The following is a 24,548-nucleotide window of genomic DNA, read 5'->3' as shown; positions in this document are numbered from 1 at the left end:
AAAACTAGCTTTCCCTAGCATGGTTTCCCTCATTTGTATTAATTAGTAGGTTCCAATAAATCTACGAGGGAACCCAATAGACAGTAAAAGATGACAAAAAAAAGAAACAAAAACATCTTGTATATAATAAACAGCATTCTAAAGATTCACACAGTAAGAACAAAGGGGGGTATTTTTAGGAGAAGATCACAAGATCTCAATAATTATGTTCATGTGATCATATAAAATGATGCTTATCAAAATGAACCCCAATAAATAGAAACAAGAGATTTTATTTTGTTTTATTTTTGTGGTACTGTTTGTAGTCCTTTTGTCATTGTTTGTTTTTTTTTTTCTCTTGTGTCCCTGTTCTTAATTCTGTACCCTTTGATTTTTCAGATTTTGGGAGTGGAAGGAGAAGCTGAAAGATGGTCAAAGGGTGAACTAATGCAGCAGTAATACTCACTGGACACTATATTGAAAATACTCTACAAATTGGGGAAGAGGCATATTGGAAGGTAAATAACTTGGAGAAAATGAGGGAAGAGATGACACTGTAGAAAAAGAAATATACTCATTACTTATATAACTCTGACCCCTCTGTACATCAGCTTTAAAATAGAATTTTTACAAAAATAAATAAAGTAGATATAGTGAAAAGAGGAAAAAGGAAAACTATAATAACCATGTATGAAATCACATTCTTAATATCACTGTCAAAAAAGGAAAATATGGGGCTAGGAATGTTTCTTAGCAGTAAAGTGTTTGCCTAGCTTGCACAAAGCCCCTTAGCACCACATTAATTAATTAAATCTCAAAGTGGCAGTGTGGTTCAAGAGGCAGAGTGTTAACCTTGAGCAAAAAAAAGCCAGGGACAGTGCTCAGGCCCTGAGTCCAAGCCCCAGAACTGACAATTTTTTTTTAAAAAAATGAAAATGTGATAGGAAAAAGAAGCTCACACACACACACAAAAAAACCTATGAATCTCTGTTTTCATTCTTTAAAACATTCTTATTCATGCCTTATCCTTAACCCTCAAGTTTGTTTTACACCAGGGGCAGCTCCATAATATGCATTTATAACTCTACACTACATGATATACAGCCACATTTTAAGACACTGAACCTTTGACTACCAACCTATAAAAACAGTTTTACAGATTGTAGTCCACACCATTTGCAATGTATTTAAGAGAATACTTGAAAAAGGCAGTTTCCTCTAGGGAGTTGCACTTTAATTGCAGTGACCTGTGAAGGTTCTTCTCTGTAAACTTGGTCCACTTCAAATGTTTTATTGATCAGGAGGAGGGCAGTATAAAAATCTGTGTTTATTTTATTTTATTTGTTGATACGTTCCTTAAAGTTCTAAAGGGAATAGAAACACCTGAGCTTTCTACTATTATTTTTCTATGCATTGCATAGATCAAATGGAAAGACGAGGAAATCAAGTGACCAAGCTACATTAGCAATGCGATTAATATTTTGCTCAGTATTTGTGGGTGGCTTATTTTTAAGATGTTGACCTTCATTAAACAGTAAAACAGACTGTTGTACGGATGTCCATTAGATGATCAATCAGAGCCCTGCTGTAAGTGAAGTATATTTTCACATTAGAAGAGTTTTTAAAAAATTATACGGAGCCCATGGCAAAGATGTGATATAATATAGCAGCATGAAAAGAAATAGCCTGAAACTCCAAGAAGAGTCAAAGGAATCATGGTGGTCAAGGATATGGGAAAAAAAAATCTGCCCTTAGCTGCCTCATCCTTCAGGTAAGGAGTAGTGCCCGTCTGATACTGAGACAAGAAGACAAATAGTGAAATGAGCACATAAAATTCACGTTTTCTTTTTGTGTTAATGAAAATGTTTTAGAATTAGTGATGAGAAGCAGAGGAATGAGGAGTTAAGAACTGTATACCAGAAAATGATTCAAAGGACACATTTTGCCTCAATGTCAATGAACGCCAATGACTTGTGGAGGAATAGTTTTAGTTTCTAACAATTTGTTTCCTAAACCTCATAGTTGATGTGCAAGCTCATCCTCACATAGATCTGGTATAAGGGCCTGTAAACCACAAGCCTATAAGAGAGGAGGACACTGGAAAGCCACTTTTGTAAATTAAATAATGTTAGAGAAGCAAATTTTGCAAAACTAGACATCTATTTGGCAAGAAAACTGGTAATATGTAAGAAGACTCTAATATATTATTTTTTTCAGTACAGTTCATGTGAACACAGGAAAGCTTGGCTGTATACTAAATGAAAATTCCAATTTGAAATTATGATTGAAGCAAAATGCAAACGCTGTAGTCATATCTTGAAAAAGGGACTGGAAACACCTTTGCAAGTGAAAATTTTAATTTTCAATCATTAAGATAATTTCTTCATGCATACTAATAAGTAATAAGTGATGTAAAATTCTTAAAGTTTTTTTCTTCATTCTTATAAGACACTTCTAAAAGAACAGCAATCCCTTCTCTGCCTAGAAGTCTGCCTAGACACAGTCACCTGAACTTACACAATGCATCAGTCCCATTGGCTCATTTATGAGGATTGAGGATTGTGAGGATTGATTATCTACACATTTTAAAATATATGATCTCTTTACCATACTCATTGCTACTACTGAAATTAAAACTCTGAAGAAAAGTCTTTCAAATTCTGGACGACATAAGTAATCAAGTAAGTAAAAAGTATATATCTACTTTTAATTGACACATATTGTACATAGTTACAGAGCATGGGGCAAAAATTAAATATATGTATCATACTGAAATGCAAAATTTCATGGCATATTTATTCTATACATAGGAATGTCCTTTCATTTTCTGGCAAACATTGATTTATCAGAAATACTCGGGGTTTCCAAAGATACTAGCTCCCAAGAATTTCTTTTACAATGTTTGCTTTGTAATAGAATTCTTCTCATATTGAAACTGAGATGGAGAAGGAGAGAGACAGAGACAGAGACAAAGAGAGGAAAGAGATCTCAGTATTTTACTTCCTGTAGGATTTTCTCTACTAAGGAAAAATCCAAGGGAATGTAGTATCATAATACATTGTTTCCTTTGCAGAGCTACTTTGAGTCCTTTTTCAAATATATGATTACATGTTTGCATTTTGCTTCTAATTAATCATAATTTTTAAGTTGGAGTTTTCATTTAGCACAGCCAAACTCTCCGGTATTTACACAGATACAGCAAAGAATATTAGTAAACCTCCAGGTGTCCAATAGTCATAGTCAATACATGGAAGACAATATGGCTCTCTTAGTTTGTACAGATAAAAACATTAATAAGAAGAACGTTTTGGTGGACCATCATTTGTTTGCTAGATATTCTAAAATATGAAAGTAACATCCATCAAAAACATTTGTTTGTGTTAACAAATTTCTTAAATAAAATAATTATTAGCCTAGACTAGTTATACAAAAGAATTTTATTATATATCCATCCAGGCATATAATGCACCCCTTTAATCAAATGTGCCTCATCTATGTTCCTATTTCTTGAACCTATCCCACCTCTTAACAGTCTTTGGTGTTCTTATAGTATGTTTCATATTTGTGTTTATATGTATGCGTGTATATATGCATATATACACACACATATATATGTATACACACATATATGTATGACACACATAATATGTATGTGTGTACAAAATAATTTGATGGTATTCAACCTAATTCTCATTTTGCTCTCCCTTTACTCCATGTTTATCTCACTGCAAGCCCCTTTCAAAATTATGTAATGTTATTTTTATTCTCCTCCCCTTCATCCTTATTATAATTATTTTAGGTTTATATTCCATATGTGAACAAAAATGTGTATCTTTTTTAGTTGGCTTACCTCTTTAACATTATAATCTCCAGTATAGGAAAAGTTTCTATAGGTATGTGTGAAGTTTGTGATAGATATCCAGGTATCTTTATTATTTTGTCATTTACAGGGAGATAGGTATTCAATGCTCATCATTGATTCTTTTGTTAGAGATATGAAAGCAATTAAACTTCAAACAAGAGTAGATCTAAAAAAATAACAACACATGTCATCCTCCCAGGACCCTCAATTTTTTCATTATTTTGAAATAGAACAATAAATCTAAAAGTGACCTTAGATAATATCCAGAGCAACTCACTTTATAGATGAAAAGCAGAGCTTTTCACAGACTAAATACTTCTTCCAGGGAAAATGCTTACAACTCAGAAACGTGGTAGAACTCTTTGATGTTCTTTTCACTAATTCACCTTTCATCTGGCATGTTTCTCTGTTCATTCAACTTGTAATGCCAGAAACAAATGAAAAGTGACAGTTTTAATTCTCCCTGTTGGAAGGGGAAAAAATGACCAAGTGATTACCTTTGTTTAATTTTTGTTGAACATTTATTTTAGAATGTCCAAGAACTTTCTCTTTTCTATTAAACATGCACAATTCCTTTTTAGAAGAGTCTAGTCTTTGTTAGATTTTTCATGAAACTGAGAACTCTCATTTGAGTTGGTCAAACAAGTAGTGGTAGCTTTTCTTTTTTCAATTCTGTGGTTAGGTGAGAGCCTAATTATCATAGAAACCGTGCTCTGACTAGGAAAACTATTTCCTGACATATGATGTAAGAAGTTCCTTTTTCCTATGGTGAAATATAATGCTAACATAGACACTTTCACAGGTAGAATTGGTATGTCCAGTTTTAGACAAATGGTGTCAGAAAGACATCTTAGAGAGTGGCTATTGTTCCCCTTGAAAATGTGCATACAACGAATTATATCTTCTTGGTTACATAAAAGGGTGAAATCTCTTTCTGTCTTCCCTATCTCTCAGTGCACCAGTAGTAATGCCCATTATGTTCTGGTTTAATGGATGTACATTTAGTCTTCTCCCTCTTTGTTTGTTTGTTTTGTTTTGTTTTGACATTTTAACTGTATTTTTTTTGTCTTTTTGTTTTTGGTACTGGGGATCAAACCCAGGATGTTGCACTTGCTAGGCAAGCGCTTTGCCACTGAGCTACATCTCAGCCCTCTTCTCCATCTTTGTAGAGAGGATTTCTAAATATATGGGCTTTGCTTTTAATTGCATTTCTTTAACACACTAGAATTGTTCTTTCTTCCTGTTTCCTTGTTTTTGTTTTTTTAAAGATATATGTCTTCATTTATACCTTCCAAAAGTATCAATATGGCCAAGGAACTAAATTGAAAAAGGACATGATGAACATTTATTTAAAATTTAACTCAGTTCTACAAACAGTTGCAAAGAACAAATTGAGAAAAGCACTATGATAAGGATTTTTGTAAAAAGCTAATTAAATTAGTAGTTATTGTCAAGAAAAAGACTATCAGAATTAGTGCACTATGGTAGTACACAAAAGGTCTTTCACACTGTAGATAAAAAAGATATTGATTCTAGACTTTTGAATTTGACCTAATTTTGTCTCCTATGAAACTAACATTTTTTCCTCAACCTTCTTTGGGCTACTGTTCTTTATGTGTAAATGGAATAATATTAACTACTATGTATATATGCTGTGAGGTTTAAATGTCTTTATGTCCATGAAGTTCTTAGAAAATATTTCGTACTAAGTCCCTCATAATTCACAGCCAGGTTTGGGAGCCTTTGGAAGAGTAGTTTCCCTTAACTCTGAGGAAAAAACAAGGAGGAGTAAAATAATCCTGTGTATATGGAGAAGTATTTCTAGCTTAGCATTTTGGTGGGGTAATTTCAAGTCACTGAATAAGGTCACAGTGAGGTTTATTTTGCCATCACTAAGAGATTATTCTTCAGTGTAACAGTTGTTACCAGATGTGTGGCTAGCTACACCACAAAACTAAATATGTATTTTGAATCAATAGAAATAGAAAGTAATAGAGATCTAGCCTTGAGCAAAAGGTCAGGGACAGCACCCAGGCGCTGAGTGACTAGACAAAGTGACCTATTCATTAAAAAACAAAAAGGAAAGAATACGGTTCAACATTCTGACTGCCTGAGGTCACCATGTTTTCCATCTTCTAAATATACTTCAACTTCTAACTAAAAATATAACATATTCTTTGTCTTTGTTTAAGGACTTTCTATCTGCTCATTATGAAAATCATAATAATTTGCTCTTTTATATGTTAAAATATGATATTGTAGGCTGCTAATATAATGAATAATATTAATATGCAGTCTAATCTCTTGAAATAAGAGGTTTTGTTTTGTTTTGTTCTATTTTGTATTTCGTCCATCTGGTGCTTGCATTCAGGGCTTGGGTACTGTCCCATAGCTCTTTGGCTCAAGGCTAACACTCTACCACTTTGTGCCCCATGCCACTTCTGGGTTTTATTTATTTATTTTTTATTTGTTTGTGGTTGACTGGAGATAAGAGTCTCTCTGGAACTTTTCAACCTGGACTAGTTTTAAACCATAATCCTCATATCTCAGTCTCCTGAGTAGCTATGATTACAGCATAAGCAACCCACACTTGGCAGATGATATTTTTTAATGATGTGTTTGTTTGTTTGTTTAGTGTCATTGATGTACAGAGGCGTTACAGCTTCATATGTAAGGCAGTGAGTGAATTTCTTATCAAACTTGTTACCTCCTCTCTCATTTGTCTCCCACCTTCTTCTCCCTCACCCCCAACAGAGTTGTATAGTTGGTTTACAGGTAAAAGTTAAACCAATGCCACAGCAATGCTTATGATTGTTTTATCTTGTATGCTTAAGATATGCAACATGATATTAGGAGATGTATGTGTATAGAAGAGTAGTTGTTAGCTATTATTTCTCATTGTTAATCATTTTCTTCATTGTGATTAGAGGATCTATAATCTTCACATTTAACACAATTATTAATATAATACACAATACATTACACAACATCTCATAGACTTATTCTCCCTATTTTTCTGCTACTCTGTGTACTTTGACCTACAATTTCCCATTTCTTCTTTTTTAATTAAACTCCCACATATGACATGGTACAATTTTTTTTCCTCTTTCTGTCTGACTTAGTCACTTTGCAAGATGCTTCTGGGGCTCCCCACAGAAGGGTGAATAACAACCATTTGCTTTTTTAAGGTGTAAAAATATTCCATTACCAGGTTTTGTGCATGCATGTGCGTGTGTGTGTGTGTGTGTGTGCATGTGTGTGCATAAGCTAGGTTCTTTATCCACTTAATCACTACGAAATGTGTGTCTTTATCTTGGCTATTATAAAAAAATGTTTCAATAGACATACATACTGATGGTGATGTTGATGTGTCAATAGACATACTGATGGTGATGAGGTGAAGGTTTTGTTTTTATTTTTGTTTTGCTTTGTTTTGAGTACGTTCCCAAGACTGTGGCTCAAGTAATTTTGTTCGTAATTTCCTCACAACATTCATATTGTTTTCAAAATTGCTGTAAAGATTTGCGTTTCCACATGGGTGTATTCCTTCTCTCCACCCATTCATCGGTATCATTCTAATGTTAGTAGATATTAATCAAAAGAAATAAAAAATTAAATGTCTCTAATCTCCTAAAAAGTCTCTTAAGAAAGGAAGTCACAACAAGATTAAGCTTACATAAAAGCCATTTGGTTTTTAATGGGGTGATAAAGAATCATAAGTTGAATGTGTTTGAATAGAAATATCTATTCCTTGGATTTTTTGTTTGTTTTCTTACCTTTTGTTTTACTTTTCATTTCTTGTCAAAATGATGTACAGAAGGGTTACAATTTCATATGTAAGGCAGTGCATTGATTTCTTTTTTTATTCAAATTTTTATTATCAAACTGATGTACAGAGAGGTTACAGTTTCATACGTTAGGCATTGGATACATTTCTTGTACTGTTTGTTACCTTGTCCCTCATTCCCCCTTCCCTCCCCCCTTACCCTTCCCCCCCCCCGGAGGTGTTCAGTTCACTTACACCAAACAGTTTTGAAAGTATTGCTTTTGAAGTTGTTTCTCTTTTTTTACCCTGTGTCTCTCAAATTTGGTATTCCCTTTGAATTACCTACTTCCAATACCAGTAAACACGGTTTCCAATATACTCAGATAAGATTACAGAGATAGTGTAGGTACAACCACAGGAAGGTGATACAAGAACATCATCAATAATAGAAGCTACAGATACACATATGACGTTGAAAGTAGTTACAACTGTGATATAACAATTGTTTCCATAACATGGAGTTCATTTCACTTAGCATCATCTTATGTGGTCATAAGGGTATAGCTATTGGGCCTTGTGATGCTCTGCTATGACTTGCCTAAACCTGTACTAATTATTCCCAATAAGGGAGGCCATAGAGTCCATGTTTCTTTGGGTCTGGCTCACTTCACTTAGTATAACTTTTTCCAAGTCCTTCCATTTCCTTACAAATGGAACAATGTCATTCTTTCTGATAGAGGCATAAAATTCCATTGTGTATACGTACCACATTTTCCTGATCCATTCGTCTACTGAGGGGCATCTGGGTTGGTTCCAGATTCTCGCTATGACAAATTGTGCTGCGATGAACATTGTTGTGCTGGTGGCATTACTGTGATTTTGTTTGTGGTCTTTTGGATAGATACCCAAAAGTAGGGCTGCTGGGTAATAGGGGAGTTCTATATTTAGCCTTCTGAGGAATCTCCATATTGCTTGCCAGAGTGGCTGAACCAGTTTACATTCCCACCAACAATGAAGTAGGGTTCCCTTTTGGCCACATCCCCTCCAACAATTGTTATTATTAGTTTTCTTGATATATGACATTCTTGCTGGGGTGAGATGGAATCTCAATGTTGTTTTGATTTGCATTTCCTTTATGGCCAGGGATGTAGAGCATTTTTTCATATGTCTCTTGGCCATTCTCATTTCCTCATCAGAGAAGTCTCTTTGTAAGTCTTTAGCCCACTTGATGAGCGGGCTATTGGTTGTTTGCGGTTTTGTTTTGGAAGAAGGTAATTTTTTTAGTTCTACATATATTTTAGAGATGAGGTCTTTGTCTGTTGAATGTCCGGTAAAGATCTTCTCCCAGTCTGTGGGCTTTCTGTTTATCTTGCAAGCTATGTCCTTTGCCGTGCAGAAGCTCTGCAGTTTGATGCAGTCCCATTTGTCCAACCTTTCTTTGATTTGTAGCCTTTCTGGGTCTTTGTTAAGGAAGTTCCGTCCTGCGCCAAGGAGCCCAAGGGTTTCTCCAACTCCTTCCTTTAGTGTTTTCAGGGTGTCTGTTTTGATTTCAAGGTCTTTAATCCATTTGGAATTGATTTTGGTGCAGGGTGATATATAAGGATCTAGTTTTAGTTTGTTGCATGTGTTGAGCCAGTTTTGCCAGCACCACTTGTTAAAGAGGCTATCTTTCTTCCATACTATTGTTTTAGCTCCTTTATCAAAGATTATTATCTAACTTGCTACTCCCTCCCTCATTTTCCCCCAGCCTCTCCCATATATCCCCCCGCCATGAGTTGTACAGTTAGTTTACACCATATAGTTTTGTAAGTATTGATGTTGCATTGTTTTGTCTTTTTATCATTGGGAATTATTAGTACACATCTAGAATAATCCTAGCAGAAGATCACAATAGCTCAATACCTATGTCCATATGAACACTTAAGATGATGCTAAGTGAAATGAATTCCAAGTTATGGAAAGAAGTGGTGTACTTGCTGTTGTTATTTTCAACATAGTATGTGAAATGATGCCCTTTTTCTTTTGTATTTGCATCCCATGGTTTTACCCCTGATACCACTGTAAGTGATTTTAGTATCCTGGATATTGTATATATGTGTATTGGAACTAGGGATGGGAAAGGAAATAACAATTTTTTTCTTGTACAAATCTGTGTATAATTAAAATTATTTTCTAGTTTCCTTTCTAAATAGGAAATGTCCTTTGATACACTGTGAGACACCATCATATCTTTTTGTATTAAGTTTTTTTTTCATTTAACTCTTTTGTTTCATTTTTTTATTATCAAAATGAAGTACAGAGGGGTTACAGTTTCATATGTAAGTCCATTTTTTATCCAACTTGTTACCTTCTCCCTCATTTTCCCCTGCCTCCCCACTCCCCATGTCCCTCTCTACCTGTGAGTTGTACAGTTGGTTTACACTGTATAGTTTTATAAGTATTGCTGTTGCATTGATTTGTCTTTTTATCTTTTGTCTCTTGATTTCGGTATTTCCTTTCCCTTACCTAGTTCCAACACATGTATATACACTGTCTAAGGTACTAAAATCAGTTACAGTGATATCAGGGATAAAACCACAGAAAAAAATATGAAAAAGAAAAAAAGGTGGGGGACACGGTTTCACATGGCATGTTGAAAATAACAACAATGATATAGCATTTGAAATTCATTTTTTTAGCATCATTTTAGGTGTTCATATGTGCATAGCTATTGAGCTATTGCAATTTTCTGCTAGGACTATGGTAGATGTGTGCTAATTATTCCCAATGAGGGAAACCAGAGTCAATTTTTCTTTGGTTCTGGCTCACTTCATCATCTTATCTTGAGCTGGCCACTTCATAATGGCTCCAGAATGATTTACACAAAATTGGAATGATTAGTTCTATTCAAGAAATTCATGCCATCAAATAATTATGTGTAATGAGGCTCTGCATTTCATCACCAAGCTGCAATATGTTTGTAGCCAACTCAAAATAAAGGAGAACTAGTATTTGAGGAAAACTTACAGTTTCTTCACTCCTATGCAACCAATATGTGAATAGGTCCAGCTCAAAGTCAGTGGACATTTCCTGCCATAGCAGCACTTGTTATATGTCTCTAAGATTTTCGATTAGTACATACAAGAAACTTACTTCTCACCATGGAGATAGGTGCACAATTGCAAAATCTAGACCCCTCAAAGCATTTTAAATTCTAAATGTAATTTATTGTTTTTAAAATAATTCTAATTATATAAATATGCTATCATTTTTCAATGATGCCCAATTACTATATATTTTAGAGGCATTACTTGTATTAATCTTCATATTTCCTCAGCTTTTACCAATTCATTAATGTGTTTATATTTTGTCTCAATGCATTTTTCTTAAAGGGTAGGACAAATGTACACAGTGACATATAAACCAATGAGAAGTGTAATGAAATATAACAACTTGGAGTACTTTCTCTTCTTACATGAGAAGAAATAAACTAGGAAAGGATACACTCATAATGAGCTGGAGAATGTCATATGCATACTGACATAGAGAATCAAAGAGGTTTTTTCTGAAAATGTCTTTGTCATCAAAGAGAAGTATTGAAAAACATTGAGAGTAATGTAAGCTCACATTTAAAAATTAGATAAGACGCTCAGTCAACTTCAGAAATGTAAATGCCTTGGTAATCACCATGAGTTTCTTTTGTTAATTGATGTATTGATGTTGGTATGGGAAAAGTAAAGTGCACTCCTCTAAAAACACAGGTAACCACAAACTATTCAATAAAGTCAAGAAAATTGAAGTACATTATATCTAAAATATACTATGTTCTTTTGCATTTAATGTCATGCTTTTATACTCAGAAATATTTTAAATTTTTCTTCCTCAGCTGTGAAAATGGTATACATTTGTTTAACTTAACAGTACATTTTTCTCTCCTCTTTGGATCTTCAAATGTGCCATATATACAAATGATATAACTAGTCTTGAGTATTAATTTTCATATTTCTTTACTATGAACAACAAGGACTGATTCCATAATAAATGCTAAAAAATGACTATTGGTACTAAATAAATTTCTGTTATGTTTCCTAAATCTATTCATTTTTTGACAGTCCCCACCATTGTTAGTAATAATTATAGTCTTTTTTTGTATAAGCCAAAATTTTTGCTATCAATGTTGATGTTAGTGTTTATCTCATACCATATAACTATATTCATAAATTTTAATATGCAAAATATGTACAAAGGCCACTCACTTTCTATTCCTCTTCCCTAAACCAGTTTAGAACCATCTGTTATTGTCTTTTAATGTTGCAATAGCCTGCTATGAAGGAAAGAATTAATAAATTAGTGAATACAATTTCCCAGCAAGCTAACAGCCTTGAGTGCATAAATATTCTAGCTTCACCTGTGCAGAATGTCTAACTATAATGTGATCACTTACATGCAAGTCATATGTAGTACAATAACCCATGATTATGGTAGACATCAGCCACTCTGTTTCAATGGTGTAGTTGGAGATAAGGTTGTGGCTTTCTGTCACTGTTAAAGTTAGTTCAAGCTGACAGTAAATTAAATAACTACTTATCAGTGGTTGAAGTCAAGCTGCAGCATAATTAAAATCCAGCAGATTCACTTTCAGTCAAATGTGAATAAAGTGGTATGAACAAAATATATCCAGAAATGGCATACCAACATTTTCTGGGCCATTTTATCCCAAGTATTCACACCTATTTATGAAATATCTTTTGTATACAGAGAACTTGATGAGATATGTTATCAGCTAAACTCTTGAATTCTAGTTTAATTTTTTGAAAAATATGGGGATGTTTTTATCCCATTATAAGTTGCTTGTAATGGTCCTGCTTTCTACATTAGAAACCATTTGTAAGAAAGTACCATTCAGAATTCACATCATAAAATATTATGGACTTAGAAATAGATTAAATTATTCCTAGGGGCACATTTTCAGGTAAAATAAACTCGAATTTTGTTTAAACAAATTTTACAGATGTAATTCTTTTTAAGTTTTAATTTTGTTTGAGGGAAACATCTCCCACTTAGGAATATTGTTTATATAAAATTCAAGTGAGAACCTCAAAGAATATGAGAAAACAAAGGGTATCAGGTACTGTGAACAAATTCAGCTAGTTGTAAATAATGACAAATTTTCTTACCACTCAGATACAGCTATAGCCATGAGAAAAGGCACTGTGAAATGTATTTGCATCTTCAGAGAATGAGACATTACTTCTCATAACATACCATACTTCTGGTAACAAGAAATGTTACCAGAATCATTTTTCAGACCTTGCCTAAGAATTGTTTATTGCTAAAAGGCATGTCTCCTTTCTATGTAGATATCTAAAAATGGAGTAATCTGGAAATAAAACAACAAGGTCTCCAATGTGTCAATAGTTTTGAATTCCACTCCAGCTCCAGTATCCACCATTTGATGACTAAAATCATGGGAGGGAGGGGTTGTGAGGAGAATGTACCACAGCAGCCTCTGTGATCAATGCCTCTTTCTATTTAGTGTTGGTGCTAAGGGCACTTCATAACCTCTGACCAGTGACTGTGTTGCTTATAACCCAAAATAAAAAACTCCAGCGTGTCTAATCTGCGATTCTACCTGTGGTGGGCTTCTTTGTGGAAGTCAAATAGCTGAAATCAAAACATTCATGGTTCTATGTCAAACTGAAAGGAACAGAAACTATCATTAAAGTTTCATTTTATGCTCCTTCTCTTATATTGGAAGAAGTATGTTAAGTCATAGCCTTCCATTATGATGGAACAATTGAGGAGTGATTGTATTATGCATAACTATTTCATAAATTGCCTTGACTATTGTGAAGAACATCTACAAACAAAAGAAAACTGTGAGTTGTGATGTGCTTGCTGCACAGAGGAAGTTTCACAAGTCGCATGTGTGTTCTCTGCTCTAGCTGTGGTCCTTGGAACCTGGCTTGTATGACAAAACTGTTTATTTGGTGTTTCCATAAGGCAGATTCTGGATGTCTTCCCAGACAATCTGTGCTTTCATCTACTGCATCCAAATCACAGTTATAGGGTTTACACTTTTTTAGCGTTCTAGAATTTCTCTCATTTTTCCTGTTACTTAGCTATGATGAATGATAAAATAGAGTGTCCAAACACATAAATTATCGAAATTAAGTCCTGAAATTCTGAATGATCTTCCAATGATATGCTCAATGTCAGATACTGAACATAATTAAGAGATGCTATGAAAACATCATGAGTTTAATCTTTTTAAGATCTAGTGATCAGAATTATATATTCACACCTCTGGGAAGAGTTTAGTATGGCTTTGCTCAAACACAGAGTGAATGACTTAGAGCAGATGTCAGAGCTCTGGGGTTATTATTTTTTGCTAAATTTGATGGAGGTTCAGATGCAATTTTAGCAGTTTTAGAAGAGTCAAGACTTGGCAGAATGTGTTTCTCTGTGTGCATCATAAAATAATTTCATGATCACCTTTTAGGAATTGAAAATAGCAAAATGTCATTTTGAATTTGGTTTTGAATTAAATGTGGACACTGATATTTCTGTATAAAATCAGTAATTGATATTTCATATTATTAAAGATATTTCTTGCATAAAGTTTATTTCCAACTATTATTTTGTGCTTATAGTAAAGGAAAATGAACATTTTAAACTCAGCCTGTGATTGCCTTCGGATAACCCCTATTTTCTGATTGGAGGTTGAGGTATGATTAATATTTATGGCAGTTTATTGCTCACTTTCTTTCATGGCATGAACTAATGGTGATTTCATCTCTCTGAAGCCTTGAATAGTGGTATATACCATGAATAGAAAATTTTAAAGTCAGCTTCAGCAGACATGGGTTTTAGTTTAGATTGTAATCTTTTCAAGAGCAGAATTTTTATCACTTTCTGTAGGAACAGTAAGAAATATTTAATTTATGAAAGAGAAAATGAATATCATGTGGAATTTTGTTGATTGTGTTTTCCACTACTTATTTTAAAATCTACAACAAAGGATGCTCTCTGTTATATTTCACTTTTTCCTCCAATTATATATTTTACTACAAAATACAGTCACTTAATACAGACCCCTACTACTGCTAGTTTCCACCACCAGTTTTCTAACTCCAGATATTTCAAGTTTTAAGCAAATATTTATAATAGTATTTTGTGTATTGTATCATCATTTCTACATATTAGAAGCTGAAGAATAGTTGTGAGTCCTTCCGTTTATAGGTACTATATAGGACTTGCAATTAAGTAGTGAGAAGTGAGTAGTCAGAAAAAAAAATCCATCTACTCATGTAACTTTAGTTGTCTTACTGAATACCTTTTATTTCATTTCTCTAATTCCAAAATGGATGATATTTCATAACTCAATTCTCACAGAACTGTTTGCCCAAATACGAATTAACCTATTCCTAATACATTATATTCATTATGATCCTATCATACAGAGTTATGTGTTAAAATCATTGTGACTGTAAATGAGTCAGCCTAAAAGTCAATATACACATCATTAAAAAGAAGCATATGCACTACCGTTTTTCTCTATGTAGAGAAAGATGTATCTATAATTTTATGTACTTTTATTTTCCAATTTTTGTGTGATATATTCTTTATGTTTTTCAAGAGTAAAACACAACATCATTAACTATCATCATTTTTCTTTACAATGAAGATAGGAGAGCATAAGGAATGGTGACCTGACGTTAACGACTTTATGAATTATTCCAGCTACCAAAGTATAAATATTTATCCTTTGATAAACATCTGCTTAATGAAAATGTTTTTTAGCTTAAAGAATAAAAAAAGCCAGGCAAAACAGCCATCATATCTACTTGAAAGGCAAAGATTGAGAAACTATGGTTTAGGCTGGCCCAGAAATAGAGAGACCCTATGTCAAAAATAAACAAAAGCAGAAAGTACTATAGACATACCTCAATGATAAGGTACATATCTCAAAAGAGAGACTGTAACTGCAAACCACAGCAATATACATATATCTGCATACACAGACATACAGACTCATACAGACACACAAACGTGCATACACACACACACACACACACACACATATATATATATATGTCCTAGCCTCTGATAATTAGCATCCTATTTTTTAAATTATTCACTCAGATAACTTATTTTCTTTCCATGTGTGAAATCAATGAATATTTACTCCTCTGCCTCACTTACTTCACCAGTTTTCAATTGCAAATGTTAATTTTATTTACTATTTTTCATTACCAAAATATTCCACTGTGCTTTTATATTAGCAAATACTTGTACATTAGAATGAGTTTTGTAGTGACATTTTCATATATGTATACATGAAATTTATATTGTGTATTGTCACCATTACACTTGTCATCCCCCTTACCCTTATCTCCATCTTCCTCAACAGCTTCCTTACCATATTGTCTGTATCTCTTTCTATATTGGTGGACATTTAGATTTATGTCATATCTCATTTATAATAAGAGAAATATGGAAGAGTGTATGTTCCTTCAATATACTCACCTTATTTCCTTTGGATATATTTACAATTGTATTATCTCTGTTTCATATTTGAACTTTACATTCAGTTCTATTTAGAAACTTTCATAAAGTTTTACCATAATTTTCCAATTACTGTTTCTATTAGCCATGTGCAAGGATCCTCTTATCTCCACATTCTCATTAACTCTTGTTTCTTTAGTGTTTGATAATACTGATCCTCACATGAATGAGGTGACATCCCATTATGCTTTGGATTTGTATTTCCCATATTACTGATTATATTGTGCAATTTTTTTCCTTATACGTGTTGGCTATGTCATTACATTCTTGGAAAAAGGCAGATTTAGATATTCATTTTATTTTATTTTGGATTTTTTTATTCTTTGCATATTTTAGCTGCCAATCCCTTGTCAGATATACAATGTTTTTGTTTATTTTCACTTGTTCAATATGTTGTCTCTTATCTCTGATAACTGTTTTTCTAACTTTTTACTGTAATAAAAACTCATTTTCTACTTTTTTTTGTATGCATTTGAGATCTTATCCAAATATTTTGGACATAGAAACACATATAATGAACTTTTTGCACATAGATTTGTTCTATTTTTCCAATAACTTTGGATATTACATTTGTGCATTTAAAGCATAGAAAGTTTGTGTAAGGAGAGATTTATTTTAATTTTATTCGTATAGTTGTACATGTCCAGTTATCCAAATGTAGTTTTCCATTCTCTTCACTGACTCCATGCCTGCTATTAGTGCCAGTACCCTACATTGAAAGTACACAGTATGAGGCTTTAACCTTTGATCTTTTTGCTGAAGATTGATTTGTTTATGTGAGATCTTCAGTAATTCCATGTAAATTGTTACTATATTTATCAATTTCTGTGAACATTACTGTTATTTTTTTCCACATTATATAGATGTATATTCTTGGTTGTGTGAACATTTTACCAAAATGAATCTTCAAATCCATGAATATGTATATATTTCCTGTTTTGTTTGTCTTTTAAAATGTTTTTCCATCCATGTTTTGTATTTTCAGTGTATAGGTAACTTGTTTGCATTCTAGCCAGAATACTTTCTCTCTCTCAGGTAGTTTCATCTTTTAGTCCTTTAAGTACAAGTTTAAATCTTGTTCTCAAAACTATCTGTTAATATATTCATAGAGAGGGGAGAGCATGCTTAGTGGTCAAATGGGAAAGATCTCTGAACCTCCATAACTCTGTTTAATCGGAAGCACACTGTCCTGGAGATAGACCTGAGAAGGCTTTGTTTTGTTATCTTCAAGAAAACTCAAGTATATGAATGGAATTTTTGTCATCCATAAGACAATGGTATGTATCATTTGTAAAGGAAAGGAACGACTTGTAAAAAAGATTATGTTAAATTAAGTAAGTAAGGCCCATAAAGACAAGGGCTGCATGTTTCCCTAATACATGGAAACCAGAATTAGCATATAAACTTGTAAGTAAATACATTGGGTGGCATGCAAATATATATAATTGTATTAACTGACATCTGGTAGTTTCAAGGGAGCACACAAATCATATATTTTCTTAGTTAGGCAAAGCAAAATTGTAACAAAATAAACACATAGAAAGTGGTACTTGAAATGAATGGGTGGGGTAAGGCTAAGGGGAGAGAGATAGACAAGGAAGAGAAGATGGAAGGTTGAACCGGTGACATTCAGATTCATTGTATTGATAAAGTGCTTTGTTAAATGCTAAACTCTTTTTACAATTACTTAAAGATAATAAAATGAAAAACATATGCAAAGTATAATTCAATAAGAAATATGATAGAAAATAATTTGACACAATGTGTCAAAGTTGGAAGGAATGTTTAATTTCAACAGTGAAAGCTAAGTGAGTTTATCTTCTGGAATAAAAAATAAAGGCAAAATAAAAATACCCTTGCCACATGAGGTCCAAGAAAACGACAAAGCATCTGGTGAGACAAGGTGCCTTGAAGAATAAAGGCAGCCAAATATCTTCAAACAAATAGAAATCAATTACTGGGCAAAAACAATTAGATTAGCTAATTGGGACCGTGACCTTGATAATAAGATTAAAACCTAATAGTCAGCACTAAAATCTCTATCTTGGCAACCTTGATCTTTTATAAAAAGCTAATAGCCAAGCTTTTATCTTTAGCTTTCCTAAAGTAAGACTTTTGCAATATTACACTATTTCTTTACTATAATACACATAGCAAAGAACAATACTTAGTCATTAGCTAAAATGTACCTTACTTTATCTCTTATTTTTGAGAAAATATAAACTATTTTACTCAAATGAGTATTCATAATTTGTCACCAGGTTTCACATTTAATAATTATGACATTCATTATTTACAGTGTAATTCTCTTTCCTGTTTTTTTTGTTTGTTTGTTTTTGGCGAATTTCCCTTACATCTGATCGATGTCTAGTTTCTTGCCACAAATATTCTTTTTTTTTTTTTCAAATTTTTATTATCAAACTGATGTACAGAGAGGTTACAGTTTCATATGTTAGGCATTGGATACATTTCTTGTACTGTTTGTTACCTTGTCCCTCATACCCCCCTCCCCCCTCCCCCTTATCCTTTCCCCCCCGAGGTGTTCAGTTCACTTACACTAAACAGTTTTGCAAGTATTGCTTTTGTAGTTGTTTGTCTTTTTTTACCCTGTGTCTCTCAATTTTGGTATTCCCTTTCAAATTCCTAGTTCCAATACCAGTATACACGGTTTCCAATATACTCAGATAAGATTACAGAGATAGTGTAGGTACAACCACAGGAAGGTGATAAAAGAACATCATGAATAATAGAAGCTACAGATACACATGGGACATTGAAAGTAGTTACAACTGTGATATAACAATTGTCTCCATAACATGGAGTTCATTTCACTTAGCATCCTCTTAGGTGTTCATAAGGGTATAGGTATTGGGCCTTGTGATGCTCTGCTATCACATGCATAAACCTGTACTAATTATTCCTTATAAGGGAGACCATAGAGTCCATGTTTCTTTGGGTCTGGCTCACTTCACTTAGTATAATTTTTTCCAAGTCCTTCCATTTCCTTACAAATGGGGCAATGTCATTCTTTCTGATAGAGGCATAAAATTCCATTGTGTATATGTACCACATTTTCCTGATCCATTCGTCTACTGAGGGACATCTGGGTTGGTTCGAGATTCTCGTTATGACAAATTGTACTGCGATGAACATTGTTGTGCTGGTGGCATTACTGTGATTTTGTTTGTGGTCTTTTGGATAGATACCCAAAAGTGGGGCTGCTGGGTCATAGGGGAGTTCTATATTTAGCCTTCTGAGGAATCTCCATATTGCTTGCCAGAGTGACTGAACCAGTTTACATTCCCACCAACAATGAAGTAGGGTTCCCTTTTGGCCACATCCCCTCCAACAATTGTTATTGTTAGTTTTCTTGATATATGACATTCTTACTGGGGTGAGATGGAATCCAATGTTGTTTTGATTTGCATTTCTTTTATGGCCAGTGATGTAGAGCATTTTTTCATATGTTTCCTGGCCATTCTCATTTCCTCATCAGAGAAGTCTCTTTGTAAGTCTCTAGCCCACTTGATGAGGGGGCTATTGGTTGTTTGTGGTTTTGTTTTGGAAGAGGGTAATTTTTTTAGTTCTGCATATATTTTAGATATGAGGCCTTTGTCCATTGAATGGCCAGTAAAGATCTTCTCCCAGTCTGTGGCTTTCTGTTTATCTTGCGAGCTATGTCCTTTGCCGTGCAGAAGCTCTGCAGTTTGATGCAGTCCCATATGTCCAAACATTCTTTGATTTGTAGCTTTTCTGGGTCTTTGTTAAGGAAGTTCCGTCCTGTGCCAACGAGCCCAAGGGTTTCTCCTACTCCTTCCTTTAGTGTTTTCAGGGTGTCTGTTTTGATTTTGAGGTCTTTAATCCATTTGGAATTGATTTTGGTGCAGGGTGATATATAAGGGTCTAGTTTTAGTTTGTTGCATGTGTTGAGCCAGTTTTGCCAGCACCATTTGTTAAACAGGCTATCTTTCTTCCATACTATTGTTTTAGCTCCTTTATAAAAGATTAAGTAGGCAAAGTTCTGTGGGTTCATTTCTGGGTCTTCAATTCTGTTCCATTGGTCTTCAGGCCTGTTCCGGTGCCAATACCAAGCTGTTTTTATTACTATAGCTTTATAATACAACTTGAAGTTGGGCATTGTAATTCCTCCAGCACTGTCCTTTCTGCTTAGGATTGTTTTTGCTATTCTAGGTCTTTTATTGTTCCATATGAATTTCTGGATTGCTTCCTCTATTTCATTAAAAAATGGTGTTGGGATATTAATGGGTATTGCATTGAATTTGTAGATAGCCTTTGGCAATATTGCCATTTTGATTATATTAATCCGCCCAATCCAGGAGCATGGGAGGTTTTTCCATTTCCTTAGTTCTGACTTAATTTCATTTTTCAAGCTTTTAAAGTTCTCATCAAAGAGGTCTTTCATTTCTTTGGTTAAGGTTATTCCTAGGTATTTTATATTTTGGGGGGCTATTGCAAAAGGAGTTGCTTTCCTGATTTTGGCCTCGGTCTTCGGGTAATTAGCATAAAGGCCATTGATTTTTGAAGGTTTATTTTATATCCTGCAACTTTGCCAAAGTTTTGGATCAGCTCTAGTAGCTTGGGGGTAGAGTCTATGGGATTGTTTTTTTTTTTTGGCCATTCCTGGGCCTTGGACTCAGGGCCTAAGCACTGTCCCTGGCTTCTTCCCGCTCAAGGCTAGCACTCTGCCACTTGAGCCACAGCGCCGCTTCTGGCCGTTTTCTTTATATGTGGTGCTGGGGAATCGAACCTAGGGCCTCGTGTATCGGAGGCAGGCACTCTTGCCACTAGGCTATATCCCCAGCCCTCTATGGGATTCTTTAGGTATAGGATCATGTCATCTGCAAAGAGAGAAAGTTTAACTTCATCTTTTCGTGTTTGGATCCCCTTTATATTTTCTTCTTGCCTAATTGCTTTGGCTAGGAATTCTAGTACTATGTTGAAGAGCAGGGGAGAGAGTGGACATCCCTGCCTTGTTCCTGATTTTAAAGGGAATGGCTTTAGTTTTTCACCATTTAGAGTTATTCTTGTCATAAACTGCCTTGATTATATTCAGGAATGTTTCCTGAATGTTGCTGATTTTAAAGGGAATGGCTTTAGTTTTTCACCATTTAGAGTTATGTTTGTCATAAACTGCCTTGATTATATTCAGGAATGTTTCCTGGAATCCCAGTTTTTCCAGCACTTTAAGCATAAATGGGTGCTGGATTTTATCGAACGCTTTTTCCGCATCCAGAGATAAAACCATGTGGTTCTTTACCTTGCTCCGGTTGATGTGGTGGATTACATTAATTGACTTGCGTATATTAAACCAACTTTGCATCCCTGGGATGAATCCAGTTTGATCGTGGTGTATGATTTTTTTGATGACCTGTTGAAGTCGATTGGCAAGAATTTTGTTGAGAATTTTTGCGTCTATGTTCATCAGTGAAATTGGTCTGTAGTCCTCTTTCCGTGATGAGTCCCTGCCTGGTTTTGGGTTGAGGGTTATACTGGCTTCATACAATGAGTCTGGTAGTGAACGTTCTCTTTCAATTTCATTGAAGAGTTTGAGAAATATTGGTGTGAGTTCTGTCTTGAAGGCCTTGTAGAATTCTGCAGTGAATCCGTCTGGACCTGGGCTTTTCGTGGACGGGAGATCATTTATTGCCGTTTCTATTTCAATACTGGATATGGGTCTGTTTAGAAGGTTTAATTCTTCATGTTTGAGTTTGGGGACATGAATTTTTTCTAGGAAATCATCCATTTCTTCCAAGTTCTCAAATTTGTTGTTATAAAGGTTTTCAAAATAGTCCCTTATTATTTTCTGAATTTCGGGTGATGTTACCTGTTTCATCTCTTATCTTGTTTATTTGAGTCTGCTTGGTCAGGTTTGACAGGGGTCTGTGTATCTTGTTGATTTTTTCAAAGAACCAACTCTTTGTTTTGTTGATTCTTTTGATGGTTTTTATCGTGTCTAATTGATTTAATTCTGATTTGATTTTAATTATTTGCTTCCGTCTATTGACGTGGGGTTTGGCTTGTTGTTCTCTCAAGGAAATTAAGGTGCTTCTCTAAATTATTGAGTTGCTGTTTCTCCAGTTTGTTGAACTATGCACTCAGAGATATAAATTTTCCCCTGAGTACTCCCTTTGCTGTGTCCCAAAGGAGCTGGTACTTTGTGTCCTCAACTTGGTTGAATTACATAAAGATTTGAATTTCTGTTTTAATTTCTTCAATGACCCTCTAATGGTTCAGCAGTGTGTTGTTTAGTCTCCATGAATTGTAGTATTTTTTGTGGTGGCTGATTGAGTTGAGCTCTAATTTTATTTCATTGTGGTCTGAGAGAATGCAGGGAATGGTTTTGATACTTCTGAATTTGTGCAGATTTTCTTTGTGCCCTAAGATGTGATCTATTTTGGAGAATGTTCCATGTGCTGCCGAAAAGAATATGTATTCTGTTGTTGCTGGGTGGAATATTCTGTAGATGTCGGTTAAGTCTAGTTGGTCTATGCAGTTATTTAGTTCTGTGGTTTCTTTGTTCAGTTTTTGGCGTGTTGATCTGTCCAGAGGTGATAGTGGGGTGTTAAAGTCCCCAACTATCAATGTGTTTGGGTCTATGAGTGTTTTTAGAGCCAGTAGTGTTTGTTTGATGAAGTTGGGTGCTCCTGCATTTGGTGTGTAGATATTTAGAATGGTTATATCTTCCTGTAGGAGAGATCCCTTTACTAGTATATAGTAACCTTCTTTGTCTCTTCTTACCTTTTTTAGAAGTCAATTTTGTCTGATACTAGGATTGCAACTCCAGTCTGCTTATGGGGGCCATTTGCTTGATACATTTGATTCCAGCCTTTCACTTTTAGAAGATGTTTACTTTTGCTGGATAGATGTGTCTCTTGGAGGCAGCAGAAAGATGGATCTTGATTTTTGATCCAACTTATGAGCCTATGTCGTTTGATTGGAGAATTAAGTACATTAATGTTGAGAGTTAGGATTGAGAGATGATCATTTGTTCCTTTCATTATCAGTATCTTGCTTAAAGCTGTGTCTTCCCATTTCTTGATCTGATGTTTACTATTTAGGGTTCATCTCTCTGTCTGTATTGGAATCTTGATTATTTTCCCTGTATAGTACATCTTTGAAGATTTTTCTGTAAAGCTGGTTTGGTGGAGATATATTGTTTCAGTTTTTCCTTACTGTGGAAGACTTTTATGTGACCTTAGGCTATGAATGACAGTTTGGCTGGGAACAGAATTCTTGGTTTGTAGTTATTTCTATTAAGTGTTTGGGATACTTCATTCCAGGCTCTCCTTGCTTTCATGGTCTCTGCTGAGAAGTCGGGTAATTCTGATTGCTTTTCCTTTATATGTGATTGTTTTCTTTGCCCTAACAGCTTTGAGTATTTTTTTCTTGCACTCTACTGAACCTGTTTTGATCACTATATGTTGGTGGGATGTCCTATTCTGGTCTAGTCTGTTTGGAGTTCTAAATGCTTCTTGTATCTGTATAGGCCTTTCCTTCTTGATATTTGGGAAGTTGTCAGCTAATATTTTGTTAAATAGGTTGCCTATCCCATTAACCTCTTTCTCCAAGTTTTCCTCAATACCTATTATCCTTAAATTGGGCTTCCTGATTTTGTCTTGAATCTCCTCTAGTGATCTGTTTTGTTGATTGGACTGGATTTGTATTGATTTTTGATCTTTCTCCATAGAATTTAAGGAATCTTCATCTCCTGAAATTCGATCCTGTGCTTCAGTTGGTCGGGACTGTAAGCTAGCTACTTGATTTCGAATATCTTTTCCTTCTGACTGGTCTTTCCTGATGATTTCCATGTCATCTCTTAGGTTCTGAATGGACTTCTTTACTTCATTAACTTCATTACTTTGGTTTTTGAGTCTTGTCTCTTAAATCTTTAAGCTGGTTAGCTGTCTTTTCTTTTGACTCTTGAAGTTCATTTATCTTTGTATTTGTGGATGCCATGAAATTCTCCATTAATTTTTGCTTTGTTTACTCACGCTCTAGAATAATTGACTGAACAGATTCAAACTTTTCATTTATCATGTTTATCAGTAGACTTTGTAGAGCATTTTGGGGGTTCTCTTCTATGTCTTTGATTGACTGCTCTGCTTCCTGTTTGTTTTGAGTGGGGGATAAGACTTCATTGTTTCCCATCTTTGTTGTGTTCCTTCTGCCCATTTGGACTGGGAATGCCAATCTACAAGCAACTATGAGCACCGTTTAGGACCCAAAGCAACCCTTACCAAGCACTGTTGTGTAAATTTTACAAGTTCACAGTTATATACAGATACCCTGTATACCTGTCTATAAAATTAGATTTGGTGTTCCTAAAGAATAAAATTTCAATATAGCAACCGATCCTGGGCCCTGTAATCAGTA

The sequence above is a fragment of the Perognathus longimembris genome, chromosome 22, assembly GCF_023159225.1.
Source record: "Perognathus longimembris pacificus isolate PPM17 chromosome 22, ASM2315922v1, whole genome shotgun sequence".
NCBI classification, from domain to species: Eukaryota; Metazoa; Chordata; class Mammalia; order Rodentia; family Heteromyidae; genus Perognathus; species Perognathus longimembris.
Note: the sequence above shows the minus strand (reverse complement) of the source record.